This window comes from Armigeres subalbatus, chromosome 3, assembly GCF_024139115.2.
Source record: "Armigeres subalbatus isolate Guangzhou_Male chromosome 3, GZ_Asu_2, whole genome shotgun sequence".
Classification (NCBI taxonomy): domain Eukaryota; kingdom Metazoa; phylum Arthropoda; class Insecta; order Diptera; family Culicidae; genus Armigeres; species Armigeres subalbatus.
In genome coordinates, this window is record NC_085141.1 from 321,039,012 (window position 1) to 321,057,695 (window position 18,684).

At 41.9% G+C, this 18,684-nt stretch overlaps 1 long non-coding RNA gene and 1 pseudogene across 1 annotated transcript in view; one reads left to right on the forward strand and one right to left on the reverse strand.

Annotated features, from left to right (window-relative positions):
- LOC134225454 (uncharacterized) overlaps nucleotides 1-18,684 on the reverse strand; it is a 565,870-nt gene that overhangs the window by 397,139 nt on the left and 150,047 nt on the right. The gene's annotated exons all lie outside the window — the stretch shown is intronic.
- Nucleotides 4,568-5,032, forward strand: LOC134219783 (small ribosomal subunit protein eS10B-like; annotated as a pseudogene).

Consider the following 18,684-nt stretch of genomic DNA (forward strand, 5'->3'; position numbering starts at 1 on the left):
GCTCTATCGCGGCTTTGGCTTCTTTTCGCTCCTCTAGGTCTCATTGGTTGTTTTCTCTGGGAGCGCAGTTCGCCCACATTATTCTCGCTAGTCGAAATTAAGGCATTCTTGATGGCGGTCCATTGGTCTTCCACGCTGCCACATTCCGGAATATCTGCAGCACGCGTTTCCAGCTCGTCAACGAATGACCGTTTCACCGTGGCGTCTTCCAGTCGACGCGTGTTGAACCGTCGTCCAACTCTCTCCTCCTGCCGACGAATCCGCGCAATACGCAGGCGTGATGATCAGACGCGATATCGGCACTACGCTTATTCCGTACATCAAGAAGGCTCCGTTTCCATTTTCAGCTGATGCAGATATGGTCGATTTGATTTTCGGTAAAGCCGTCACGGGAGACCTACGTGACCTTGTGAACCGGTCGAGAGAAGAGCGATCCGCCAATAACCATGACATTATTACCACAGAATTCTGCTAACAGCGCTCCTCTTTCGATCATTTCTCCGAGACCATGGCGTCCCATAACGCTCTCATGCTTCAAGTTGTTGGATCCGATCTTCGCATTGAAGTCGCTTGAATAGATCTTGATATCACCCTTCGGAATTCTATCTACGACGACATTGAATTGGCTGTAGAAGTTCTGTTTGTCTTGCAGATCGGCAGCATCGGTTGGCGCATGAGTGTTCTAAATCTGGCAACGATTATCCTTTCACTTATAGATTCCCACTTCATAAGCAGAGTGTACTTGGGCGCTTAGTAGGAAGCCAACTCCGCGATGCCGGGGAGCGTATTCACCTCGTAACCAAGAGTATAGCAGAACTTGTCCCGATGGTGTTCTGTGTTCTTCAAAGTTTGGCCAACGGACTTCAGTCAGTCTCAGGATCTCAATCTTCATGCGGGGTGCCTCATTGGCAAGTTGTGCCAATTTACCCTGCTGGGCTAGGGTTTTTTTGTAGAAGGATGAAGGCAAACCTGCAAACAGACACCTGAAATTATCACTCAGGGAGTGGGATTGACGGAACGCCGGGCCTACTAAACCTACCCAAGCAACGGAAAGTAACTTGAGTTACCCTCTTTATTAATACCCCGGTTCCCCCAGGAACTGCCTCCCAGCATTACTTCTGGGGATAGGCAGTACTTAATGTACTCACTCATTCATGTGCTCACAGACACTCATCCCGTATGAGGCTTACTTGGGTGCACCCAATCAGCGGATGGCAGATTTTAATACAGTTCTGCATAAGAACCTTACAGAAACTGTATAATTATTGGGCATATACAATTTTTGGAAGATTTTAATACAATCGTTGTATTGAAATTATACAGATTTGTATTATTTTAATACAATTTCTGTATAAAAATCTTACAGATTTGTATATGCCACGTTTTTATACAATAATTGTAAGATCTGTTTTTTGGGTGTGCTCTCTCTAACATACCCTCCGACACACCCTGACTCTCTTTCTTACGCACCATATGAGTCTAATTTGGATATTCACCACTGACATACCATGTGAGTCTTACTTGGGTGCTCACCCTTTACGCGCCATGTGAGACTAACTTGGATGCTCACCCATGAATCAGGAGTTCATTGCCATTCCTCCTGACACACGCACTGATACACCCTGTGGTATTTACATAGGTTCTCATTTCTGACATGCCATGCGAGGTTAAACATATTATGCTGTAAAAATGCAAATATCGCCGGAGGGCCTACTATTGGTAATTAAACCCTAGTTATGGTTGAAAAAACCTAAACTCTTTTGATAACAGTAACGTTAAATGTGACGCTATATCTTACATCGTAAGAATAATGACTTTGTCTTTAGAACATGCTATTTTCCATCATGCGGTTTTCATCTATTGATTTATAAATATTTTAAAGTTATTTATTATATTTCCGCATCACGTCCCGTCACATTGTGCCAGTTTTGGTTAAACAACGAGTGCCGTATGTGTGTCTGGCGGGCAGCAATAATGCCACTCTCCGGATTGAACAATATCGCTACAAAGGCGTGGGACCCATGGAATAAGTTCGTACATACATACACGTCCAATGTCCATTCAACTATTTGTCCATTCATCGTTGTTGGGATGAAATCGAGCTGTCGCTTCCAGGCCTCGAGATCGTACCACAGACAAATTGATACAAGTGTCACTTTCGCTTCGCTCGTGGTCATCGATGAGTGCAGTTACTTCCAGCATGTATGCAGATGTGTAAGCCACTGGCATTGTGCGACTTGTTGGGAGAAGCGTCACAAACAAATGAGCCGAAATAAATGGACAACGTAGCCGGGAACACGCTTTTCAGAATGGGAATGGCACGCCATTGGCGAATTGTAATGACGGAAATCGCTGTTCCGACGTTCCGACAAAATTGATCTCGAAAATGCAGTAAAATGTGTTGAATTTATTAGGAGTGACACCCATATTCATCTCTGTTTGTGATTTTTTTTACTGATACATAGAAATTGGCAAGTTGTATTCAAAGGAGTGCCTAAAAAAAGATACTGAGTTAACAGTCAGATGATCAGGTTGCAAAATTTAACTTAACCTACATTTCCTATATAAATACGCTTCTGTCAAACAGAAATTTCAAACAGTATCCGGTGAACAATGTCAACTTCTTCCTTTCTGACCCAGTCTAACGGACAGGTGTGACGGGTAACCGAAATCCATTTTCGGTCCACTTTTAACGCTCAATGAAGCACCTAATGAGTTGGCCCAAATGTTCCGTAGCCTCAAAACCCTCCGGTTAGTTGCAAATCAATCATTTATTCAAAGCGTAAACTTCTCTCGTTACGCTTTCCCAAGCTGTGGCGCTGACCGCTCCGTCAGTTCTTGGGGTCATTCCTAGGTGCGTGGATAGTAGAGGACCCAAACCCACCAGTATGTACGTTTCGGATGACGGCATCAAAGAAAGTCTCTCCAGCTCACCGTCATCGGCCAACATGCGCACATACACATGCACACGTACCACAACACCCTCTGAATGAAATTGGGCAGTTTCGGTTATTAGAACTTGTCGGACCGTGATCGATGAGCCGATAATGAAATTCTGAGTACCATTCATAGGATGAATGCTTGTTGAATGTGCGGTTTTCATTTCACCGGCAAAGCCAGTCAGTGCCAGTGGGTGGGTATCGCCATTTCGTTTTAGCATGGGTAAAGGGAAAACAGTTCGACGGTGCGACGGTCCGTTCTTCACCGGGTGCGTCTACCGTGGTTGTTCGAAAACTAATAACCCTCGGGGTATCTCCATTTCAGTGGGTGGGTGGTGGCTGTGCCCTCTCTATTGATAGCCATGCTTGTCTGCTGGTGGGGTGGGGAAATTTGCAGCATCGAGTAGAGGCTACAGTGGCAGCCCGCGCAATCCAGCGCTTCCGAATCCACGGGCGAAATTCTCGGCCAACCGCAGGAAATGTAATCGTTTAATTGATTTATATTCTCTCGGCCGTTTGTTCGGTCAAGAATTAGGATGTGTGTAGACTGTAGAGTGCCTATCTGTGTGCCAAGTATAATACTATCGGGGCTTGGTTTCAATAGAGATATGTAAGGTTTTGGATAACAATTAGTATACCCGTGATACCTTCCCGAGCAGGAGAAATTGGCTCAATAATACCTGATTCTGTTATTGATACCTTACTCTGTTATTTCTGTTGTCGTTTTGTATTGAAATACCTCAAACATAACAATAATTGTGCACAATCTCTTATACTACAAATAGTCGCCTAAGCAAACCATACCTGCAGAAAAAAGCTACTTTGATATTTTTGGAAAGCCCAAAACAAAAACAAAAGTGGTGAGCAGCAGCGGTAAAAGGAAGACTTTTCATATTTATTTTCCTGCAATCCGCTATGTAATTTATCCTTACAATGTTGGTAAGTAGCATTTAAGGTCACTCCTCACGGAATCCAAGTTTCAAAGTGCTCGCGTTTTCGGAGGCACACCACTCGATACGGAAGCAACGCACAACTGTCATTTATATTATTTCACGCATGCTGCGACGCAGCAAAGCTAAATCAACAAAAATGACAGTTGTGCGCCGCCTCCGTATCGAGTGGTGTGCCCCCGAAAACGCGAGCACTTTGAAACTTGGATTCCGTGAGGAGCAAAATATGGGAAAAATTAAATTATATTCAGATATTCAGATGCTTTTGTGACCATTCTTATCCTTGCTTACATCATAGACTAACGCAAAATGAACTCCCCCAAGAAATTATGACGTTTGAGCGGTTCGCATAATGAACGCAAAATGAATTTTTGTTCGAGAAGACGACCCGCTCAAATGTCAAAATCCATCGGGTGAGTGAATTTGATGAACTCCTGCACAGGTCTATTCTCCATCAATTACAGGCTAGCGCACCCCAGCCGGAATCCAGGAAATATGCACGGCCTAATCGAATTCAAATTGTTAAGGCTGTTACTCGAATTTAAGCAGAGATAAATATCCTAAAATTACTATAAAACAATAGTGCAAAGTGAAGTATGTCGACAATTGTGATGAAGGAGTGAACTTTCAGGAGAAACTAGTTTTTTTTCCGGCAGTTGCATGCACATTTCATGCAGGATGTTAATGCCCAAAGCCCATCGCGTCGCCATCTACGAGTACCTCTTCAAGGAGGGAGTTCTCGTTGCACAGAAGGACTGTATGCTCTTAAACACCCGGAGCTGAAGAGCATCCCGAACTTGCACGACATCAAGAGGATGCAGTCGCTCAAGTCGAAGAACATCGTCAAGGAGCAGTTCGTCCGGCGCCACTACTAATGGTGGGCAATGAGTTCTCATGATCGTACCAGCAACTGCCCCCGGAGATTGTGCCATCGACGCTGATGCGCGCTGTCCGTTCGGAGCCCCAACGAGTCCGTGCTGCCACTGGACCCCGTTCCGGCGATGGTGGACGGAAGGTGAAGACCGCCAGAGTTACCGCCGCATTCAGCACTTTTGAGGACCAGACAATAAGCGGGATGTCGGTGCCAGAGTCATAGATCTCGAGTTCCGTGGTCCATTTGGATGTGGGTCGAAGTCAGAGTAAGGCACGGATTGATTCCATTTGTGTAAATTTTATAATGAAAAGTGCGATGCTAGAGAAACATGTTTATTATAAGTGCTTTTTATAATATGTGTACATATAAAGAACTGAAAACATAGCATTTTTCTAATTTCTAAAAAAATCTTAAAAGTGATAAGCGCTAATTGATTTCAACTAAACTGAACCATACAAGCGTACAACAAAGATCAAAGTTTTAGGTTATCTATTTCTAGATGACCGGAAGAAGTTTATATAATTTGAAGAACAATTTCCGAAATGATTTCAAAGCTTTCCCGAAACTTATAAACTATTTACGGGCCACAGCAACTTCTCGGTGATTCCACAACAAATTAAGTATCATCATTCGCCATTGGACACGATCTTGAGCGAATCGAAACTGAAACTGGAATACTTTATACACATGGTACGTATGGTACATGCAGCGGCGTGAGATGCTATTTTCCTTTTTACCGCCGAGAATTGACGCTCAAATATTCCGAAACCTTTCCGATCAGTCTTTAACTTCGTGGGCATCATGACTGTGTGGCGGCGTCAGTTGCCTATGCGCATTCGGTGCTGTAGAGTGTGAACGCAACTTCCGCCATAGTACGGATGAGACGATTAACGAATTTTATGACCTTATGAAGGCACCATAAGCATCAGGGTAGTACAGAACGGAACCTTTCAAATACTTATAATTCCACTATCTTTTGGTTGCCGTCAGGCAACTTAGTGTATATTCCTTTCAACATCCTCCAGTTCCTCCGGGAATTCCTCCGGGCATTCCTCCGGGTATTCCTCTGGGTGTTCCTCCGGGTATTCCTCCGGGTATTCCTCCGGAAGATCCTCCGGGAATTCCTCCGGAAGTTTCTCCAGAATTTCCTGGAAGAAAAGTGTTGCGTACCATCTATGGTGGGGTGCAGATGGCGGACGGTACGTGGAGGAGGCGATTGAACCACGAGTTGCATCAGCTGTTGGGAGAACCATCGTTCACACCGCGAAAATCGGAAGACTACGGTGGGCCGGGCACGTAACCAGAATGTCGGACAGTAATCCGGTGAAAATGGTTCTCGACAACGACACGACGGGAACAAGAAGGCGAGGTGCACAGCGAGCAAGGTGGATCGATCAGGTGGAGGACGATTTGCGGACCCTCCGCAGACTGCGTGGTTGGCGAAGTGCAGCCATGGACCGAGCTGAATGGAGAAGACTTATATGTGCAGCACAGGCACCTCCGACCTTAGTCTGATAATAAATAAATAAATCCTGCAGGAATTGCTGGGAAGTTCCTCCTGGAATTCCTCATGAAGTTTCTCTAGGAATTCCTCCGGAAGTTCCTTCAGAAAGTTTTCCGGTTACTCCAAAAATTCTTCCAGGAGTTCCTTCTGGAATTCCTCCAGGCCTTTCTCTTTAAATTCCTCCAGGAGTTCTTTTTGGAATACCTTTATGAGTTCATTAAGGAACTCCTTCCGGAATACCTCAAAAAGATCTTTCTGGAATTTCTCCAGAAGTTCCTGCAGGAGTTACTTCTGTATTCCCACCAGGAGTTCCTTCTGGAATTCCTTCAGAAGTGCCTTCTGAAATTCCTTCAGCAATTCCTCCAGGAATTTCTCAAGGAATTCCTAAACGAGTTCCTTTGGAAATTCTCCAAAAAGTTCTCCAGAAGTTCCTCCAGGAATACTTTCAGGACTTCATTCAGGAATTTCCCATTGAGATTCCTCCAGGAGTTCCGTTCGAAATTGCTCCAGGAGTTCCTCCAGGAATTCTCCAGAAATTTCTCAAGAAGTTCCTCCAGGAATTTCTCAAGAAGTTCCTCAAGGAAACTTCCAAGAGTTCCTGCAGGAGTTTGCTTTAGAATTCCTCTAGGAGTTCCTTTCAAGATTCCTGGAATTCCAAAAGGAACTCCTAGAGGAATTCCAAAAGAAACTCCTGCAGGATTCCAGAGGAATTCCTGGAGCAATTCCTGGAAAAATTCCTAAAAGAATTCCTTCTAGAGAAATTCCGGAAGGAACTTCAGGAGAAATTTCAGAAAGAACTCTTGGAGGTATTTTCGAAGGAACTTTTGAAGGGGCTCTTGGGGGAACTCTTGGAGCCAATGGATGGAGCTGATGGAATTCCAGAAGGTAATTCTCAAGAATTTCCAGGAAGGAACTTTTGTAGTAATCTGACGATTTACTCCTAAAGAAATTCCATGAGAAACCCCTTGTTTCAATTCTCCTGGAATTTATTTAAAAATTTCTCTGGAACTCCTATCTGTACTTCTCAAATAAATCCTCCACGAATTCTTCCGGATTTCCTTCAGTAATTCTCTTGAAATTTCTCCACGTTTTTCCTATAGCTCCTTCACGAATTCACTTATAATTCTTCCATAACCTCTTTTAGAATTTATCTACGAATTCTTATCTAGGAATTTGTCCTAATACTTCTTCTCATAGCATTACATCCTCATTTTCCTCTTGAAATTCCTCAAAGAATTATTTCAAAAAATTTCCTCAGGAAATGCTCTTGGATTTCGCCTAGATGTAGAAAAGGTTATCGTATAGGAATATTTTAACAAGAAATCTTGAAAAGTCCATCCAGAACACTCGAAAGAGGGAATTGTTGGAACAATCCTTTGGAATACTTACAAAAATGTTTATATAGAGTGATCTCAAAGGCATTCATCGAGAAAGTCATAAAAATACTTGCAGGATGATTTTACACAGAAATTCTCGAAATAAATCCAGGAAGAGTTCCTTATTAAAATTTTCGAGGAATACCATGTAAAGTACTGGGAGAATTATTAGAATTATTTTAGGAAACCCGAAATGATTTCTCTTAGGAAATATTGGAAGAATTTCTGAAGGAACTACTGGAGTGATTCCCAAACCAAACACTGAAATTTTCTCAGGAACTATTAGATGAAATTTTGAATCAATTCCTAACAAAATCTTTGAATGATTTCTTCTACAAATATCGGAAGTAATTTATTTGAGAATGTTCAAAAGAGCTATTACTCAATTAGGATCCCCACGCGATACACGGAGGAATACCCTGAGGAAGTACTGGAGAAGTGAGCGGAGGAAATTGTCGCAAAAATGCTTGAAGGAATTCTTTTTGAAAGAAGGAATTCCGAAATCTTATTCTGAAGGATTCCTCTACTTCTGCTCTAGCCAATCCGGGACACCACATGCATTATATATTTTGAAAGCGTATCAAATCGTCAATGAGATTTTCCTCCTATAAACCTACGACTGCTAATCGTTCGATTTCATAGGAACAAATTTCCCAAAATCTTTGTTATTTTTTTCAAACATATTTGAAATAAGAAATGATTTACTCGTGGCTGTACGGCGCCTATCTTCTGAGCATATTTTTAGTTATATTTTGTGTTTTATGAGTTGAGAGTTCGGTTTCCCTAAAGTGGGGAGTCTTCGATAAACAAAACATTTTCCATTGATCTAATGAGTGTGGTCCGTTTTCCATTGTGTTATGTAAATGTCCAACTGAACGACCGTCATTGGTTGACGCGTTATTTCAAGGATTTGCTTAATTATGAAGATTTTCAAATCTTTGCAGATTTAAGAATACCCCAGATTTTACACAATTTCTGATGTCCCTTTCTAGATTCTGGAGCTGGCATGAACTTCTCAGAATATCACATTCCTCCTTTTAGTTCATTAAAACTACTAAGATTCCAGAGATTTCAGCGTTATCAAAATCTTTAATCAGATCTTTAATAGTTAAGATAGCCTGGTCATTAGGGTGGCTCAAAAAACACTTTTTCGAATTTTTTGATGGGCCGCCATCTTATTCGGTTCTATTTGCTGCCCTGATGCTCTGGACCAAATTTCAACCAAATCGGTCAATGTTTGGGCGGTGCTAAACTCGTTCGTATGGAAAAATGTATGCAGAAACATCCAAAAACAGTGATTTGCAGTTGGACGGCACAATTTACCATCAAGAACCATGATACTCATTCAGTTCTTGTAGAATTAAATACCGAATGTTATGCTGAAAACCGCGAGAAGATTAGAGTTTGTTAGGAAAAGATATTAGCATTTTACTGGAGTGTTGTAGGTGGGAATTTATTTCTTTTCAAAGGTAAAAGAAACGAAATTTGCTCAAACCCCACTTCAGAGAAATGCTAATAACTTAGCCGGGCAAATTCTAATCTTCTCGCGGTTTTCTGCATAACATTCTGTATTAAATTCTTCAAGATCTGAATGAGTATCAAAGTTCTTCATCGTAAGTTGTGTCTGTCGTCCAACTGCAATTCACCATTTTTGGATGTTTCTGCATACTTTTTTGTATATAAACTTCCAACGAGTTTAGCACCGCCCAAACGTTGACCGATTTGACTGAAATTTTCTCCAGAACATCAAGGCATCAAATAGAATCGAAAAAGAGGGCGGCCCATCAAAAAAATTGTAAAAAGTTTTTCCCATACTAATTTGAGCCACCCTACTGGTCATCTGTGTAGTAGATAAGATCAGATCTATGGAATATCGAACTTTGGTACGCAGAGCGAGAGCCCACCTCGTACGCCACTCCGCCATTTCCACTCCTTGCTTTAGAATTGGATTTGGATAGGAATTAGATTGGATTAGGATTGAATTTGTATTGGATGTTGGATGGATTGGTGTCAGAATCTCAAAAGGAACGTTTAGAATCGCGAACGAATATTTCTTAGAATCTCGAGCAGATGCTGGTTGGAATTCTAATAGAGATTTTCTCAGAACCCCGACAAACGGTACTGTAAACCAAAGGTCAGCTAAGGCGATTAAATCTGTAGGATGAAATGTCCCTACAAGTACATATTTGGATTGAAAAAGATTAGGATTAACATATTTTGTTCAAACATACAATATTCTAAAATATATTATATGAATTGAAAAGCAAATCTTGTGAATATACTACTGTTCGCTTCAACAGCTCAAAACTTCTGTGCGGCCCCTGATAGTAAGCATGCTGGGGACCACTGCACTAAACCTTTAAATCCTCGCGGAATACAAAACTGAAATCGTTTTCGCGTTTTTAAGGGTAGCCTATTCAAAATGGAAGCCACCCACAACTGTCTTCTTCATTATTTCATGCATGCTGCGATGCAGCAGAAATAATAAAAATGACAGTTGTGCGTTGCTTCCGTATTGAGGGTTGTGCCCTTGGAAACGCGAAAACATCTAGTTTTGGATTCCGTGAGGATTGTCCTTAAGATTCAAATTATTTGAATATAAATAAAATGCTGAACATTTAACTTTCTTAGAAAGTAAAAGGCGCCAAATGTAGGTTCTGCCAAGGACTACGTCTCTGGGTCTTTACTACCTGGGGAAGAAAATCCAGCTGCGGGTAGCTGCGGATGAACGTCACTTTGGCACAAGGTCGATAAAATGTATATTATACGATTGTCGATTGTGCGAGCATAAACCAAAAAATCGAACAAATTAAACATTGCTTGAAATGTGGAACTGTTAAATGTCAAATTTAGTCTTAAAACGTCACACACTTAATTATTATTTTTGTTAAAAATGGGTAAAAACAGACCGGAAATTATCATTAAACGTCACGAGATGATAGCCTACATGACGTCTTTATTCGAACTATGAGCTTATCTGACCCTTTGATAAGTTCAACAAATTCAGGTAGTAGAATGCGAAATGAATGATATCCAGATGTTGTCAAATAACTTTTAGCATTCGAAGATCTTGACAGCTCTGAATATTTAAACACTGAAAGCAATGCGCTATAGACGAATTAATGGATGATGTTGCTCAACTGGATAATGAGTTTACTCTTGATGAAAATGCTTGTGAATTTGATTTAGTTTTCAGAGAAAGTGAATAAATAAAATTTACTATGACAGTTTATCAATGAAAATTATGTTGTATTTTGTAGTACAGCGGTCCGAGCCCTTTGAAGGGAAGCTCCTTTAACCGATTCAATCCGGATTTTTTTTTGTCGTATTTCAACATAAATTTTGGACATTCTGCTTCAAAAACGTATGCAAACCATGAAAAAGTAGAAATATGGGGTAAAATATTTTTTTTGAGATCTTCTAGGGCTTCCAAACCTTCTTTGAGATCAGATCTTGATGATCTACATAAACAACAAAGCGTTTTACGGGGCCTCAACCCTTATTTGAAGTCGGCATTGCTACTTGAGACATAATTAAACTATTTTTTATCAAATCACAGTGTTACCAAAACATTAACGGTACTCCAAACTATTCTTGAGTTCAGATCTTGGAGGTCTACAAGATCAACAGAGCAGTTCATAGGTTCCCGAGCTTGTGTAATAGTTGGAGGAGCCCCATGGAACATTATTACAGTAGTATATACAAAATACAAGACTCCCAGAATATCTACGGTACTCCAAACAATTCTTGAGTTCAGATCTTGGAGGCCTACAAGACCAACAGAGTGATTGATAGGTTCCTGAGCTTGTGTGTTAGTTGTAAAAACCCCATGCGACGTGATTATGTCAATATATAAAAACATCCACATTCCCAGAATATCTACGGTACTCCAAACCTTTCTTGAGTTCAAATCTTGAAGTTCTACAACACCAACAGAGTGATTCATAAGGTCCTGAGCTTGTACGTTAGTTGGAGCAACCCCTTGGGACATCATTACACCAGAATATGCATATCACAGCATTCCCAGAGTTCCTGGGGTAATCCAAGTCATTCTTGAGTTCAGATACTGGAGGTCTTCAAAACCAACAGAGTGATTCATTGATTTCCGAGCTTGTGTGTTAGCTGGAGAAGCCTCATGGAACATCATTACACCAGTATATACAAAATACAATATTCCCAGAGTATCTACGATACTCCAAATCATTTTTGAATTCAGATCTTGGGGGTCTACAAGACCAACAGAGTGATTCAAAGGCAACTCAGCTTATGTGTTAGTTGTAAAAACCCCATGAGACATCATTACACCAGTATATGAAAATTGAAACATTCCAAGAATATCTACGGTACTCCAAACGATTTTTGAGTTCAGATATTGGAGGTCTACGAGGCCAACAGAGGCCAATCATAGGATCCTGAGCGTGTGTGTCAGTTGTGGAAACCCCATGGGACATCAATATATCAGTATATACAAATCATAACATTCCCGGAATATTTACGGCGCCATACATGAGTTCAGATATTGGAGGTCTAAAAGACCATCTCTATAGTGTTATAGAGGGGCCCTCCTTAGCCGTGCGGTAAGACGCGCGGCTACAAAGCATGACCATGCTGAGGGTGGCTGGGTTCGATTCCCGGTGCCGGTCTAGACAATTTTCGGATTGGAAATTGTCTCGACTTCCCTGGGCATAAAAGTATCATCGTGCTAGCCTCATGATATACAAATGCAAAAATTGTAACCTGGCTTAGAAACCTCGCAGTTAATAACTGTGGAAGTGCTTAATGAACACTAAGCTGCGAGGCGGCTCTGTCCCAGTGTGGGGATGTAATGCCAATAAGAAGAAGAAGAAGAAGAAGAAAAAGAAGCTTGGTACCACGGCGTCTCTTGATGACCGGCTGGGCTAAACATGTGAATTATTGCTACTCCATAATCGATCAGAATTAGAGTAAGTTGCACCCTGAAGGCGTTGGTACTCTCATACTTACTTGTTTCATACTTATTATACATATTATATATTTTATACGATATGTTTACCCAAGTGTTTACCATTTCTATACGTATTGAAACCACCAAGGGGTATCATGAGATGACAGTCTAACCAATAAATGAGGATTGCGTATCAAGAACTGAATAAAGCTCGCAATACATTCAATCGACAATATAATTGGTTTCAGTATTGCACGGAAGTGGATGTTACTAAGACTAACATTTATATGTAAGAGTAAAGTAATTTACATATGAATAATATCACAAAATTTCATTTCAAATGCTTTTTTCCATACTTATCCCAAAATGAATTAAATGTAATAGCTAAATCATGTTGCTAAAAAATCTCTCTCTCAGTTCCTCTGCAACCATTTGATGTGATTCTGCGAGATCGTCAACAGAAGGCGTTTCAGTAAAACTTTCGAATCGACATGTTAAGCTCTGGTGCACTGCTGCAAACATGCAGCACACTAGGAGTAAACTTTTTGAAAGCAGTGTACCAAAAGGAATCAATAGTTAAGTTTCTCAATAATAATCTTCTTCATCGAAAAATATTTAGTAGACTAACAGGTAACAGGTCATTGTATTTTTTTCGAGAAATGCTCTCATTATTGATGAAATTTGTGTAAGGTGGTTATTCACAAATTGCGTGACGAATAATAAAAAACCTAGAGGTTCATTACAAAAGTGGCGAAGGGGAGAGAGGTGTTGAAAATAGTAATTGTACGTACTATATCGATCTTCCCTAGATGTCCTTCACCATACAATTTTTTGGCTAGACATGCTAGACCATCGTACATCTTCTTGTTGATCGATTTGAATATAAGGAATTGAACTCATGAACAATTTGTATTGTCGTACATGTTCAACGAATTCTACAATGTGTCTATAATGGTGTAACGAAGTCCAGTAGAGCTATTCCAACTCATAAAAATAGATGGGATGACGTAGATCTTCATGTTGACTGATTTGAGTATTGAGATCTGTACTCATGGACATTTTGGAGTGTCGTCGATGTTCAACGAGTTCTGTAATGTATCTATAATGATGTATCGAAGTCCCGTGGAGCTATTTCCACTCATAGAAATAGTGGAGACCTCAAAGATCTTCGTGTTGATCGACTTGAATATTAGGATCTGAGCTCAAAGACAGTTTGGAGTGTCGTAGATGTCGAGCGAATTCTGTGGCGTATCTCTAATAGTGTAACCAAATCCCGTGGAGCTATTACAACTCATAAAAATAGTTGAGAAATCGAAGATCTCTATGTGGATCGTTTTGAATATTCTGATCTGTACTCATGGATGGTTTGGAGTATAATAGATGTTCAACAAATTCTGTTATGTATTTATAATGGTTTAATGAAGTCTCATGGAGCTATTCCAACTCATAAAAATAGTGGGGACATCAAAGATCTTCTAGCTGATCGATTTGTAAATAGGGATCTGAGCTTATTTGGAGTTTGGAGTGTCGTACATGTTCAACGAATTCTGTGGTGTATATCTTACTGTGTACAGATGTTCCGTGGATCTATTCCATCTCGTAAAAATAGTTTAGACTTCGGAGATCTTCATGTTGATCGTTTTGAATATTAGGATCTAAGCTTAAAAACAGTTTTAAGTGTCGTAGATGTCGAGCAAATTCTGTGATGTGTCTATAATGGTGTCACGAAATCCCGTGGCGCTATTTTAACTCATAAAACTAGTGGGTACATCGAAGATCTTCATGTTGATCGATTTGAATATTAAGACCTGTACTCAAGGATAGTTTGGAGTGCCATAGATGTCGAACGAACTCTGGTGTGCCTGTAATGGTGTTACGAGGTATCGCGGAGCTATTCCACCTTATAAAAGTAGCGGGGACATCGAGGATCTCTATGTTGATCGATTTGAATATTAGGATCTGATCTCAAGGAGAGTTTGGAGTGTCGTAAATATCGAAAGAATTCTGTGGTGTGTCTGTAATGATGTTACGAGGTATCCTGGAGCTACTCCAACTCATAAAACTAGTGGGGACATCGAAGATCTGCATGTTGATCGATTTGAATATTAGTATCTGTACTCAAGGATACTTTGGAGTGTCGTAGGTGTCGATCCAATTCTGTGGAGTGTCTGTTATGGTGTTTCGAGGTATCCTGGAACTATTCCAACTCACAAAACTAGTGGGAACATCGAAGATCTGCATGTTGATCGATTTAAATATTAGGATCTGTATTCAAGGATAGTTTATAGTGTCGTAGGTGTCGAACCAATTCTGTGGAATGTCTGTTATGGTGTTACGAGGTATCCTGGAGCTATTCCAACTCATAAAACTAGTGGGGACATCGAAGAGCTGCATGTTGATCGATTTGAACATTAGGATCTGTACTCAAGGAGAGTTTGGAGTGTCGTAGATGTCGAACGAATTCTGTGGAGTGTCTGTTATGGTGTTACGAGGTATCCTGGAGCTATTCCAACTCATAAAACTAGTGGGGACATCGAAGATTTTCATGTTGATCGATTTGAATATTAAGACCTGTACTCAAGGAAAGTTTGGAGTGCCGTAGATGTCGAACGAACTCTGGTGTGCCTGTAATGGTGTTACGAGGTATCGCGGAGCTATTCCACCTCATAAAAATAGTGGGACATCGAAGATCTTCATATCGATCGATCTTAATATTAGGATCTGTACTCAAGGAGAGTTTGGAGTGTCGTAGATATCGAACGAATTCTGTGGTGTGTCTGTAATTATGTTACGAGGTATCCTGGAGCTATTCCAACTCATAAAACTAGTGGGGACATCGAAGATCTGCATGTTGATCGATTTGAATATTAGGATCTGTACTCAAGGATAGTTTGGAGTGTCGTAGGTGTCGATCCAATTCTGTGGAGTGTCTGTTATGGTGTTACGAGGTATCCTGGAGCTATTCCAACTCATAAAACTAGTGGGGACATCGAAGATCTGCATGTTGATCGATTTGAACATTAGGATCTGTACTCAAGGAGAGTTTGGAGTGTCGTAGATGTCGAACGAATTCTGTGGTGTGTCTGTAATTATGTTACGAGGTATCCTGGAGCTATTCCAACTCATAAAACTAGTGGGGACATCGAAGATCTGCATGTTGATCGATTTGAATATTAGGATCTGTACTCAAGGATAGTTTGGAGTGTCGTAGGTATCGAACTAATTCTGTGGAGTGTCTGTTATGGTGTTACGAGGTATCCTGGAGCTATTCCAACTCATGAAACTAGTGGGGACATCAAAGATCAGCATGTTGATCGCATTGAACATTAGGATCTGTACTCAAGAAGAGTTTGGAGTGCCGTAGATGTCGAACGAATTCTGTGGTGTGTCTGTAATGGTGTAATGAAGAACCGTAGAGCTGTCCCAACTCATAAAAATAGTGGGGACATCGAAGAGCTGCATGTTGATCAATTTGAACATTAGGATCTGTACTCAAGGAGAGTTTGGAGTGTCGTAGATGTCGAACGAATTCTGTGGTGTGTCTGTAATTATGTTACGAGGTATCCAGGAGCTATTCCACCTCATAAAAATAGTGGGACATCGAAGATCTTCATATCGATCGATCTTATTATTAGGATCTGTACTCAAGGAGAGTTTGGAGTGTCGTAGATATCGAACGAATTCTGTGGTGTGTCTGTAATTATGTTACGAGATATCCTGGAGCTATTCCAACTCATAAAACTAGTGGGGACATCGAAGATCTGCATGTTGATCGATTTGAATATTAGGATCTGTACTCAAGGATAGTTTGGAGTGTCGTAGGTGTCGAACGAATTCTGTGGTGTGTCTGTTATTATGTTACGAGGTATCCTGGAGCTATTCCAACTCATAAAACTAGTGGGGACATCGAAGATTTGCATGTTGATTGATTTGAATATTAGTATCTGTACTCAAGGATACTTTGGAGTGTCGTAGGTGTCGAACTAATTCTGTGGAGTGTCTGGTATGGTGTTACGAGATATCCTGGAGCTATTCCAACTCATAAAACTAGTGGGGACATCAAAGATCAGCATGTTGATCGATTTGAACATTAAGATCTGTACTCAAGAAGAGTTTGGAGTGTCGTAGATGTCGAACGAATTCTGTGGTGTGTCTGTAATGGTGTAATGAAGAACCGTGGAGCTGTCCCAACTCATAAAAATAGTGGGGACATCTTAGATCTTTTTGTTGACCGATTTGAATATTAAGATCTGAGTTCAAGAACTGTTTGGAATATCTTAGGTATTGAAAAAGATCTGTTATACTACAGGACAGGTGCGGGATATTATCATAAAGCATTTCAAATTCAATCATTTAATCAGAATGTGATAAAAAATGGTGTTGATTCCTTAGAACATCAACATTAAAACTCAAGAATAATTTGGATGCTCTAGATCATCCTATTGACCATAACCTGACCTGGGCAATATTTTTCTTGGATGGAACAGTTAATTTTGAACATTTTTGCTGAAGAAAGCAAGGCTCTATCTCTTAAAACTGATTTTTGACAACTGATTTTCGTCTTGGGTCATATATGACCCATCCGGATTGAATCGGTTAAGCTTTTGAGTCCCTTTAGAGTAGGCTTACGCGCCTCTTTATTAGAGGCTTCTGAGCCTCTTGTAGAGAGGCCTTCGAGCCCCTTGAAGGCGATTTTCGAGCCACTCAAAACGAAGCTTCCGTTGCATCTTGAAAGAACGCTTCTGAGCCTCTTGATAGTATGCTTCCAAGCCTATTGAAATAAGAATTCTGAGTTTCTTGAAGCGGGTCGGAACTCTTGAAAGGAGGCTGCCGAGCCTCTTGAAAGGAGGCTTCCGAACCACTTGAAAGTAGACTTTCGAGCTTCTTGAAATCAGGTTTACGAGCCTTTTGAAAGAAGGCAACCTAACCACTTGAAAGGAGGCTTCCGAACCTCTTGAAAAGAGGCTTCCTAGCCTCTCGAAAGGAGCCTTCCGATCCTCTTGTAAAAAGGCTTCAGAGCCTCTTGAAAGGAGGCTTTTGAAGCTCTTGAAAGAAGGCTTCCGAGCCTCTTGAAAGAAGGCTTCCGAGCATCTTGAAAGGAGGTTTTTGAGTCTCTAGAAAAGGAGGCTTTTTAACTTCTTGAAAGGAGGCTTCCGAGCCTCTTGAGAGGAGGCTTCCGAGCCTCTTGAGAGGAGGCTTCCGAGCCTCTTGAGAGGAGGCTTCCGAGCCTCTTGAGAGGAGGCTTCCGAGCCTCTTGAGAGGAGGCTTCCGAGCCTCTTGAGAGGAGGCTTCCAAGCCTCTTGAGAGGAGGCTTCCGAGCCTCTTGAGAGGAGGCTTCCGAGCCTCTTGAGAGGAGGCTTCCGGGCCTCTTGAGAGGAGGCTTCCGGGCCTCTTGAGAGGAGGCTTCCGAGCCTCTTGAGAGGAGGCTTCCGAGCCTCTTGAGAGGAGGCTTCCGAGCCTCTTGAGAGGAGGCTTCCGAGCCTCTTGAGAGGAGGCTACGATGCGTCTTGCGCGGAGTTTTCCGGGCCTCTTGAGCGGAGGCTTCCGCGCCTCTTGAGAGGAGGCTTCCGAGCCTCTTGAGAGGAGGCTTCCGAGCCTCTTGAGAGGAGGCTTCCGAGCCTCTTGAGAGGAGGCCTGAGCCTCTTGAGAGGAGGCTTCCAGGCCTCTTGAGAGGAGGCTTCCAGCCTCTTGAGAGGAGGCTTCCGAGCCTCTTGAGAGGAGGCCTTGAGCCTCTTGAGAGGAGGCTTCCAGGCCTCTTGAGAGGAGGCTTCCAGGCCTCTTGAGAGGAGGCTTCTGAGCCTCTTGAGAGGAGGCTTCCAGGCCTCTTGAGAGGAGGCTTCTGAGCCTCTTGAGAGGAGGCCTGAGCCTCTTGAGAGGAGGCTTCCGAGCCTCTTGAGGAGGAGGCTTCCAGGCCTCTTGAGGAGGAGGCTTCCGGGCCTCTTGAGAGGAGGCTTCCTGAGCCTCTTGAGAGGAGGCTTCCGAGCCTCTTGAGAGGAGGCTTCCTGAGCCTCTTGAGAGGAGGCTTCCTGAGCCTCTTGAGAGGAGGCTTCCTGAGCCTCTTGAGAGGAGGCTTCCTGAGCCTCTTGAGAGGAGGCTCTGAGCCTCTTGAGAGGAGGC